The following is a 12,088-nucleotide window of genomic DNA, read 5'->3' on the forward strand; positions in this document are numbered from 1 at the left end:
CCAGGACCAGAAGCGGTGCTCCTGGGGCCCAAGAAAGGCACTGAGTTGGTCTGAGTGAGAAGGGTCAGGAAGCAGTATTGGTTCCCCAGGTGTCTGGGGCCCCAAGACTAGGAATGGCGCAGGGCCCAAACTAGGAGTATAGAACAGCGGGGGGGGGGGGATGGAAGGGTGAATGTGTCTTAGGGAGTCCTGGGGCTGAGGGCTGCACTATAGACTTACCCCAAGAGGCCTGAGGATGGTAGTGCCATCTGTCAGCATTTTAACCCATAATTATTCCATTAGGCATTACCAGTGGATTATATAAGCTCTAAATTCCATAGGAAATATTTACAAATGCCTAGCTATGTGCCATGTAATGTATAGAGGCTTATTCATTACTGACTGTTACTGTTAGACAAAAACATAAAAATAAAACAGAGCTTTTTTTTTTCTTTTTAAAAAAGGAAGGGTTTATTGTGGCTCATGGTTTGAGAGAACATATCATCATGACAGACAAGATGTGGTAGCAAAGGGGGCTCTAACCCTGGTGGAAAGAGCGTGAGGAGCTGGTCACATTGTTTCTGCCATCAAGGAGAGGAGAGACACAAAAGTTGCTACTCAGCTGGCTTGCTTGTTCCTTTGTATGTAATTCCCTGCCGTAAGCTATGAGATGCTGCTGCCTGCATTAAATGTAGGAGCTTTTAAGAAGGACGTCATTAGTCATATTAACTGTACTGTACTGTGAAGTACCGTGGAAACTATCGCTGTAGACAATGCACAACCAGTTGGCTTTTATCCAAATCATTCCGATAATTAATGTAGGAGATATTGGCTACTGTTTAAAGCTGTTCCTAGACTAAATTGCCAATTAAATCAGTAGGGTCTTATCTGTGACAGACACTTGGAACACATACTTAACCAGAAAGATCAATGTTTGATTTGTGTGTGTATACATACAGACTTTTATTTACTGAGGGATTGTTTCTCAGTACCTTAGGTGAGAGTAAGGAGGAAATATGTTATAATGTGAAGACTAATAACTGAGAGAAACCAAATAAAACTTTTCAGCCTTAAGAAAACGTAGAACAGTGTTATGCAATCGTGATCCCGAGTCAGGCAGGCCCTGGGTCTACCTCTTGGCTGTAGCCATATAATAATTCCTCTCCTGGTTATGTCCACTGGTGCAATAGTGGTATGAATGTTATTGGAGTAACAAGTAACTATTTTGTTAGATGTAAGACCCCCTCCATAAGATAAAAACCATTCCTGCACCATTATTAGGACCAAGAACCTGTGCCCTGACAAGTTATGGATCTGAGGGGAGAACGTGCTACTGTTATTCTGCTAAAAGGACACAGTATTAAACCTCCTTATTGTTAAGGAGGCAGGGGTTCTCTCTTGTCCCCACTGTACCTGTTGGTTCCCAGAGTCAGGCAGGCCCTGGGTCTGCCTCCTGGCCATAGCTATATCTATTGACCATACCTGGGTGCTGGGGGAGGCCCTGGTAGGAAAAACTGCCTCCACGCCTAGCATAGCCTTTCTCAAGAGAGAAATGCACCTTATTTAATCTTTGGGGATCCTTAACCACTCCTGGGACAGTTTTTATCCTCTGAATGTCTTTTGTAAACTGTTCTTCCAGTTTTAAAGCCTTTCAGAAACTCCTTAGAACCAAATTTGGTTTCCTATCAAATTTTTCTTTGGGAATTTACACTTGACATTAATCTTGCCACATTTGTCTTCAAGTAACCCAAACAGACCATTTCTACTGTATGATCTTTTTTATATCTCTTGCAGGGTGTTCTGTTACTCTACAGACAGGTTTTACATGCTGGTCAGAGTCACTTAGATTTGCTAAAGCTTCTTTCAATTTATAAAAATCCTGTCCCATTAAAGGACTTACCATTCTCCATGTCCCAGTTGAATTAAGCTTTCCTTTATATCTCTGGCGAACATAGTCTTACCTGGCCCAGTGAACTGGGCATCATATATTGTTTTTCTCATACCTAGTTCTCTCAGTAATGCCTGTCCCTCCTTTATAGTCCTCTAGCCTCTGTTGATCATGGGAGTTTCCCTTGATGATGACCATGCATCTTTAATGCCTTGTACCAGCCATCCCATTAGGGACTGCTCCCCCTGCATTGGTCTAGGTTGAATAGCCTATGTTGCAAGCATGGATGGGTGGTTATATAACTCAGCTGTGAAGCCTCTGAAGGATTAAACTGACATTATTTGCTCCCATGTCCCATACCCTCAGGAGCCATGTGGTGAGGGGCTCTTTGATTGCTTCCTTGTGAGTCTTTCCCAGTTTCAACAGCTCTAGTGTGGGGGATTTTCTCCTAGCTATAGTGCTGCTAACTTTTTTCTCTTTTTGTATCAAAAGTTGAGCCTGACGGTCAGTTTTAGCTACTTTATTTCTGGGTTGTTTCTTTTTCATTACTATCTGCCTTTTTAATGGGTCTTGGACCCCTGGTCCCCTAACCTTACACAAGTCAAAATCTCCTGTTTTCCCTCTTTCTTAAGCTCTGAGGATGAGAGTAATTCCTTAGCCTTTTCAACAGCCTTTGCCTTGGGCGAATCTTTTATTATACAAAATAGTGGCCATGCCCCCTCAATTTTCCTCTTTTGTGTGTAAGACTTTTTCCAAGCTTTCTATAATCTTTAATGAATTTTCAGATCCATGCGGTGGCAGACTCATTTTGTTTTAGCAACTGAGCTATATCCCACACTTACAACACAGCTGTGGCCCAGGGATTTTCTCCTTTGAGTCCGTCCTCCATTGCAGTCTGTGTGACCCACATCATTCTAATTACCTATTTCATGATCCATTGTATAACATGCCATCTCCACCCTTGAGATTTGCATAACAGAGGACATGGTGAACACAATGAAAAGGACTAGGACAAAGTAGCTGCAAAGATGGACTAGGAGAAAATAGCTGCAAATTTTACATCTAGTTGAAGGTTAATACTGAAATGTATGAGGAACACATTCAACTCAATAGCAACACACATGGATATGATTTTTCAAATGTACAAATAATTGAGTAAGCATTTTTCCAAAGAAGAGTTACAAATTACCCATTGTTTCATAAAAAGATCCTCAATGCCATTAATAATCAGGTAATATAATATTTAGCCACAAGAAGATATCACTTCACACCTGCAGAATGGCTACTGAAATCTGGATCTCAAAGGGTCATCTGTACTCCCATTTTTGTTGTAACATTAGTCACAATTGCCAAAATGTCCACAGATGAGCAAATAAGTCACACTACAGCCATACACTGGAATATTATTCAGCCTTAAAAAGAAATGTTCAGAATTACACAAATCAAGCTCAATGATAGAACTGTCTGCATTTTCTTGAAGCCATTCTTCTGTGTGTAAATTTGCACAGTCAAGTTAGGGCCTCGTTTTTATTGAACTCAGAAAGACAGTTAATGGTTTCCATAGCAACTGCATCTCTTGTATATGCAGAATATTTTGCCACAGCGTGAATTGTCCTTCTTCAATGCTGAAGGCTTTTCCAGCTTCCCACTTGCAGAAATGCAGCCCATTCACTTGTGCTTCTTATCTGTTAGACCCATGTCCTATCTGGTAGACCCTTGCTTAGGCTCCAACATCATGCTGTGTACTTATGGCCACAGTGTGCACAGATACCCAGGTAGTTAAGTTTAATTTTTCCTTTTGAAGTCTTTTAAAAAATATTTTATTTAATAATTTTATTTTATTTGTATGAGTGTATTACCAACATGTTTGTAAGTGCACCCATGTCATGCAATGCCCACAGATGTCAAAAGACATGTCTGATTCCCTGGAACTGGAGATACAAATGGCTGTTAACTGCCATGTGGGTGCTGGGAAATAGAGCCCAGTCTTCTGCAAAAGCAGCCAGTGTGTTCTTAACTTCTAAGCCATCTCTCCAGCCCTCTTTTGAGGTTAAATGTACTTCAAGTTCAAATACCAAGCCACCATACCCTCTCTGGCAATTAAAGTTACTTTCCCCAAAATCATAAAGAATTATTATTAGAATTTCAGTCATCTCTTGAAACTTCTTTCCAGGCCTAAAGCACAAAATGGCTATTTGTATTTTCTTCTGACATCTTCACCCAAAAAGAGAATCAGGATTTTATCTATAATAACTGGCTGCCTTCTTGATATGCTAGAGAAAAATAACTCTCATTCCCAGTTAAAGGGCCTAGAACAATGAGAAATAATGGTAATGTTCAATGGATTATTAGATGAAATTGCCATGTTAGGTTCTCAACAAATTACTATATTCTAGTAGTTTTATGGAATATCTATGTCCCTTTGATGTCATAGGAGTTATGGAGTATCTATGTCTATTTGATGCACATTTGTTTTCAAGTATCACTTCTGCCAGGAAGTGAGTCGTCTATCCAAAGAGGGGCCCAAGCTTTCTTCTACACTGTGTCCTCCTCCTCCTCCACTGCAGAACAATCTTCTCAAAGACGCAGAAACTGTAGCCCCTATAGCCATGTCCAGCACCTTTTAGATGCTTGATGAGATAGAAATGCTTCTGAAGAAATCTGTTAATAAGAACTGATACTTATAAAAAGTCAAATTAAATGTATACATATGTATCAGGAGAGACATAGATCCAATAGACCACATGCGAAGAGTCAGATGAAACAGTTGGCAAAGGAAACTGGGTGGGATACATAGAATAAAGGGGGCTTTTTATCAAGGCTTGTAAGAAAGAGACACGAGAGATTTCTAACGACCCACTCATTCAGTGGAATGAACTGTATGTGTAAAATCCATTCCTGATTAGACAGTGGAAATGAAAGGGCGTATAATGCCACGTGCAGGATGTTGCAGCCTCAATCCCACCTTTTAAGTGTATGCAAGTTATTCGTGGGAATTACTAGAGAACTGATCTTATTTCACTGAAACTTTTAGTATTGACCTTATGATCCTATATTAAAGAATTAGCTAACAAAATGAGACATATTCCTTTATACTTACAAGAGTCAATATTAGGCCATCTGAGTCAAAAAACCAGATAAACAGCATACCCCATGGAAGTCTACCCTAATGAACTATTTCTGTAGGAATTTTATAATTTTCAGTGTGGCATGTCAATAGCAGTTTTATACATATTTTGTAAATATTTCCCTATATGTTCTATTTTTAAGTTTATTGCATGTTACCAATTCACTTTTATAAAAATTTCTTAAATAACATTATGCAAAACTTGTTTTGTATTAAGCCCATATATTTCTGGACAAGATACAATATCAGCCCTTCATTCTAATGGAAATCTAGCCCTAATATTAATAATTAAAAGAAAAACAATGTGTGGAAACTTCTGTGTAAGAGAGTCCCTCAAAGAAGCAGCTATATTTATTTTAGTTTCAGCCTGAAATATAAGTGGAAGAAAATTACAAAGAAGCATGAACTGAATGAAGTGGAGGATGTTCTACTGCATACTACATAGTTCAGAGCAGACAAAACTTGGCACTCATTAGGGTCCAAGAAGATTTTAAATATAAAGTACCGTTAAATTGCCAGGGAAAGAGGTCTGACGATATAAATGTATTCATCCTGATTTAAACTTTGTGTAATATATGCATATATTGAAACATTGCATGGTACTCAATTAGTGCATACAGACTTTTTTTTCTTTTACATTTTAATGTATCTGCTCAAACACATTTAAATAAGCCTTGAAGCATCCTGATTTAAACTTTGTGTAATATATGCATATATTGAAACATTGCATGGTACTCAATTAGTGCATACAGACTTTTTTTTTCTTTTACATTTTAATGTATCTGCTCAAACACATTTAAATAAGCCTTGAAGCATGAGTGCCATGTTTTCCATAATTTTTGCCATGTGGTTTTCATTTCCTCCCACTGACAGCTGTGCGCATTTCTCTGGCTCTTCATTTGGGGAATATCCATTTGACTTTCCTCGGCCCATGAAATACCAGCAGCTGTTACACTAACAGTAGCTTGAAATATGACTGCCTGATCATCATGGAAAAAAGAAAAAAAGATAAGCTCAACTGTCAGTCCAACGAGGGTACGAGCCCACAAAGAAGGCCTGGATCCACTCAATTGCTTAGCAGGAAGTCCAACATGATCCTGAGACTCCAATAGTCACAAGACGGAATAAATCATGGTTTCGAGTCACTGAGTTTTGAGGAGGCTTACTATGCAGGATGTTTTTAATAGTGAAGAGAATGCTTTCTATGCTTTCAGATAATGTTTTTATAAGAATGAGATCATACTATAAACACAATCATACTCATATTTTAACACTCAGTGTGTTTGTAATGAACTTTCTATTTGGTTACATCATTCTAAAACTAGAATATTATTTTTCAAAAACCCCTTGAGTTAACAACTATATATTTTTTCAGTTTCAAGTTAGAGTACAATTGGGTGAAAATTACAACCAAGAGTGAACTACACAAGAGAGAAGTGTCCTTATTACATGAATAAAAGAAATTCTGGGCTGCTAAGTGCTGTATTACTAGACCCTGATGATAATTGGTGGTCCTGTGATTAACACCCATGCTGTTCTCAGTCTTTTGATATCATAAATTAACAGTGTCTTTAAACTTATAGATTTGACAGGCAAAAATGAAAGGCTATTTTATAGAGAAATGAATTGATATGTAAAAATACACTAAATAACAGAAACAATAAAGCACATTTTCCCCCAAGTATATTTAATCTCATGTACCAAGAAAAGAACGTAACCTTGACATTCAGTATCAATGATGCTAAATTCTTATTTTCAAATCATTATCTAAGTGATCTTCAACTCCTGCCTACTAACTGAGCTGATTGACCCAACAAATAAATAAATCACATCCCAGAGCTCAAGCCCCCACAATATTTTAAAAATCAGATTATAAACATTTTCAATTTTATACTGAAATAGAAAACATTTCGTGGAAGAAATTATTACATAATTTATTCAGCTGTAAAGAAAAATCAAATAATGAAACATGAAAGTAAATGGCTAGAACTAGAAAGCATTATACTGAGTGAGGTAACCTAGAACAAGGACAATAAATGCCACATATTCTCTGTTATTTGTGGATCCTAGTTCTGGAGATTTAAATGTGAGCATGTGACCTGAAGAGCAGAAGCCAAGGAAGTAGAAAGGGACTACATTGTGGGGGTGAAACAATGGTGGGGGAACGATGGTGGAGGAGGATAGTAGGACAGAGGTACTATCAAGTGTTATCAAAGGGGGAAATGGGGAAAATGGGAGGGGAATTTAATTGGCAAGGGGGGAAAGAGCAATACAGAGGGAGAAGGAAGGTGATATTAATAGCAATAAGTATTTCATAAAAGATATGGAGAAACATATTAATTTATAACTTTACTTAAAAATGTGTGCATGTATGCGTGTGTGTGTGTGTACAGCCATAGTGGTCTAAGAAAAACCCAGTGCTAGACTTCCCTACAATTTGTTGGCCAGAGTAATCCATGAGACTCCCAAAACACTATAGGCTATTGTCTTTGTTTTTGGTTGTCTCCTAGACTTGAAGTGAGGCCCTAATGCTGAAGACATCACATGATCTGGACACAGAACTTGAGGAATGGAGCTGGTACTGACCTTGAAGCTTCTTCCTTGAGAACTATCTTGCATAATTCCTGAAAGTGTTATGCAAATATTCCTACCCTGTAGAGTAGATATAAAGCTTATGGACCACAATGACCAGTCCAGTAAAATATCCCTAATGGTGCAATAATGTTCTTTTATCTTGGGGGTAGGCAACAGTTGTTCAAGTGGACTTAAGTGCCTCTTAGTATGAGGAAATTCATGTCTGCTACTGTAAACCTAGCCAACTAATAGTGGCTGGAGAGGTCATAGAGCTTAGAGGAGAACCTACTATTGCCACTTTCCTAAACCAATGTAATTTCCAGTTATAATCTAAACATTTATACCCACAGATAAGTGTAGCTCTCACTCACCAAAAGAAGCTTCTTTTTAGAACAGATGGAGACTATTACAGAGATCTGTATCTGGTCAAAATGCAATAGTAAGTATCTGTGGGGTTCCCAGGCCTAATCGATATATCTACAATACAACCCCTATACCTAAAGCTCAGGGAATATCATAGAAGAGTGGGAAGAATGACTCTAAGAGCCAGAAGACCAGAACACTGGCTGCTAGACAGTGTCTTCTAGACAAAGTGGGGAAACTACACCATTGAAATCTCAACAACATGGTTTCTTAAATCACACCTGCATAACTACAATTCACCAATTGACATGCCACCATGGACAGGAGAAATTTCTTATGGTCCTACCTCTAGGTGAGTAAATACAGGTAATTAGTGGCAGCCAGGAGAGGGAGAATCAGTTTTCTCCAGGACTAAGCCACCTGATAGGTTATTCAATCCTAGATGATCAGCAATTAATACATGTACATACACATGAGCACCACTGAATTGACTTAGTGTACTATATATACATATGTATGCATATATACATCTGTGTGTATATAGATGTATATTTATAAATGTACATGTGCACATGTAACAAGATTAATCAAAGAAGAGGATAAGAAATAGGGAGTGGGGGGGCCATGGGAGCAGTTTGAGCGAGAAAATGATAAAGGGAAGAAATGATTTAAACGTAGTTCTCCTGTATGAAATTCGCAAAACAACAATTTAATTGAGTAAGTTTAAAAAAGAATTCACACAAGTGGCCTCACATCATAATCACAATAGCTGCAAGAGAGAAGAAAGAGACATCATGTACTGCAGAAACAAAATGCAAGAAATGTGAGATACCTGTGCAAAGGTCTCTAGAGTTTCTACAAATGACGTGTCTCCCTTAGGCAGAATTTTAAAAAAAAATTTATTTTATGTGTATGAATGTATTGTGTGCATGTATGTATGTGCAGCTGTGTCATGCAATGGCTGCGAAGGTTAGAAGAGGGTGTCACATCCCCTGGAAATGGAGTTATGGATGGTTGTTAGCTACCAAGTGGGTGCTGGGAACCCAATCCAGGTCCTAGTGCTCTTAAGTACTGAGCCATCCCTTCAGCCCCATTTGGCAGAAATTTTTAATCTTTCATGTGAATGTAATGAATATAATAGGGTGCATTTAATAGTGTATAAATAAGCCCCTTAATTTTACACTTATAATTTATAGCATTTTAAAATTATTCTTAGTAAAATTGATGCATTAATGCTGTTACTATTTCTTTCATACTACTGCTATCTTGTTATATGCGTTGAAGTTAAAAGGCTATATAATTTGTATGTCTTGATCAGATATATTATCCTTTTACTGAACCCTAGACATATCTATTCAAATTATGTAATCAGTGGAATAAAAACATTAGTTGGTAAAACACTCAGCTGAAGTTCAAAGCACTTGGCTGGATCATCCTTTACGCCAAGGTCAAAACTCCTGCTGTGACTGATGGAGCAGGCAGCCTGAGTCAGAATCAGAAGCAGTGGTTGTGCTACACTTGGCTTGTCCCACCAGCAGCTGTTGCTCCTTAGCCTGACTCTTTCCAGATCTCGTAGGATGATTTTCTTTTTTTTTATGGTAATACCTTCTGTTTTCCTACATTAGGAACCGCGAGTCAAGTTCAGATGTTTTACCTGAATTGTAAATCATTTATCTGCTCCAGATTTTCTTCGAGTGGATAGAAATTGAGTTTTATATCAAAATTGCTAATACAGGTGAGGGCTGCATGTCCTAGCAGTGTTGGGTGCTGGCCTGCTTGGACTGACTCAGGATGACCAGAGGAAAGGTGGTAGTAATGCTAAGGCTGGCAAGGCCTGAACTGAAGTGGGATGACAGTCTTAAAGGGACAGGGACATTAGCTTCCATGTCTGTCTCCACTCTGAGGGTCTCTGTGAGGCAAGTTGCTTGTTAAAGAGTTGCAGAACTTAAAGCAATTTTGCCTTGTACATGTAAAGTGTGTTTTCCTGATCCAAACAAGCTTCATTGTTTTCAACTAGCTGTAAGCCCAGATGAGGGTTACTACTAGGGTGGGAAGTTTCAGTTTGAAACTGAAGTTCCCAATATCTACAACATAGTGACTCCCAAGGTGTAATGCTTGTCTAAAATCTGGCACTCCAACATCACTGAAGAGGTAGAAATACGTCTACATTTACTCAAAGAACAATGAATTGATAGCATTGCCTAAGCTCCCACAACAATGTTAAAGGGCGTTGTTTGGACATCACATTTGATACCCCTAAGGCTCACAGAATGTAGCAGAACAGTGGCTAGAGAGAATACTAATACATACCTCAGCTCTCACCAGCAAAGCTTCCTTATACAACAGAGTGTGATACACACAGAAGGCCACAACTGACTGTGCTTTAGAGAAAAAGAGACTGCAGAGTGTGTGTCCCTAGAGAGGACTCCTATATTAACCCTTACCCACCTACAGCTCAGAAACCATTGCAGAAGAGTGGGTAGAAAGGTTGCTAAGAGTCAGGGTTGTTGCATAAACAAGGAAACAGGGCTTTCTGGCCACTGGGAACTTGCCCATAAGAACATGCAACAATGGTGCCAGTATGCACAAGACCCATGCAGACTCAATGGGGCAAAAATTCAGCACAGAACAAGGGAAATGGGCAGCAGGCCCCAACCCTAACTGAGGAACTATTGGCAACTGATTACTGGTGAAGGAGACTGCACCTTCTTTAAGGGAGGGACTCTAGGCAGGCTTACTAGACTCCAGTGGATGAATTTTCACCGAGGAGCATCTGGGTACAAATGCTTGACTGGATGGCACTTAACAACTATGACAGAATGCAAGAAACTCAGTGGGAGGGGGGGTGCTATGGAAAGGTGTGGATGGGGGGGTGTCTAAATTTGATTAAAATCTATTATATGAAATGCACAAAAACAAAAAAATAATGTTTTAAAAAATATTTTCTCAATAAAAAAGTTGTTTCGGGATTAATCTGAATTTTGGTGATCCATTGAATACTGAGGCTGCAAAACATCTTTTACAAGACAAAGAGGACTTCCTGAACAAAGTGGATGACTACATCCCATGTTATGCTAGATGATGAGGAGATGACTGCAGGCCTGTGAACTGTGTTCCACAGTTGTCTCTGATGTGAAATCACACAAGGTAGCCATCCTCTTCTCCCTCACACTCCGTGTCAGCCTCTTGGGATTGTCCCAGTTCTGAAGAAGATCATTCTCCTGACCGCTCACTGTAGGTGGTGATTATACCACAATATAGCAAGAAAGATATCTGGGCAAAAAAAAAAAAAAAAAAAAAAAAAAACTCTGCTAATATATTTTAATTTCATTAAGATTATCTGCAAGGATACTGTAGAGTTGGCTAAAAATATTTTATTCAAAATACATTATCAACATTATATTGTTTTCACAGAGAAACCTTCTGCCTTCTGTATCAAACGTACTTTCCGGCATAGTTTATGTTTATAGAACAATGTTTCTCAAAGGTGACCTGAAAGTCCCTTGGAGAATAAGTATAAACTGGGTGAGTGATTTGCTTTGTTGGAAAACCCCAGTTGAATAACTCAAAACTCATTTACAAAGTCTGACTCAATGTGTATATTGACACTAGAAAATCTCTTCTGCTTCTAGTACATTTGAATACAATAAATGTTAATAGGTAAAATTATGTTTATTCTAATAATGACATATCATTAACTTTTCTCAATATGTTATAGCTTTATCAAAGCCATCCACAAACGTACTCAAATAAGAGATTCATTCCTATACTTGAAGGGTTCTCAGTAGTTTCCTTTCAGATAATAGCATTCTTTAGTAGTAAGATTAACAAAGTGTGTATTGATTACTGAAAAGAAATCTGTCTCATATTTGAGCATTCTTATTCAGCGAATTTGTTGTAAATGGGCCAATATGTGTGAGTTGTTACTATTTGGCTTGGGTAGGGAGTCAAAGAGAAGGAAAACTCCATTAAAAAGTTAATGATTTGTACTAATCTTATTGAGACAAGGTAATAAATCACTTGGCCTAAAGAGCTATTTTTATTTCACATAACAAATGAGTCAAAACACTTAGATTTAGAGAGTTCTATATAATCAACAATAAAGTTGTTGAAATATTGAATACGTTTCATTTAATTTCATGGTATATTTGATATAC

The 12,088-nt window shown here is 38.2% G+C and overlaps 1 pseudogene; it reads left to right on the forward strand.

Moving 5' to 3' along the window:
* Nucleotides 1–9,746: 9,746 nt before the first annotated feature.
* Nucleotides 9,747–11,013, forward strand: LOC103744376 (annotated as a pseudogene).
* Nucleotides 11,014–12,088: the final 1,075 nt, after the last annotated feature.

Source organism: Nannospalax galili, unplaced genomic scaffold, assembly GCF_000622305.1.
Source record: "Nannospalax galili isolate Female #2095 unplaced genomic scaffold, S.galili_v1.0 scaffold522, whole genome shotgun sequence".
Taxonomy (NCBI): Eukaryota; Metazoa; Chordata; class Mammalia; order Rodentia; family Spalacidae; genus Nannospalax; species Nannospalax galili.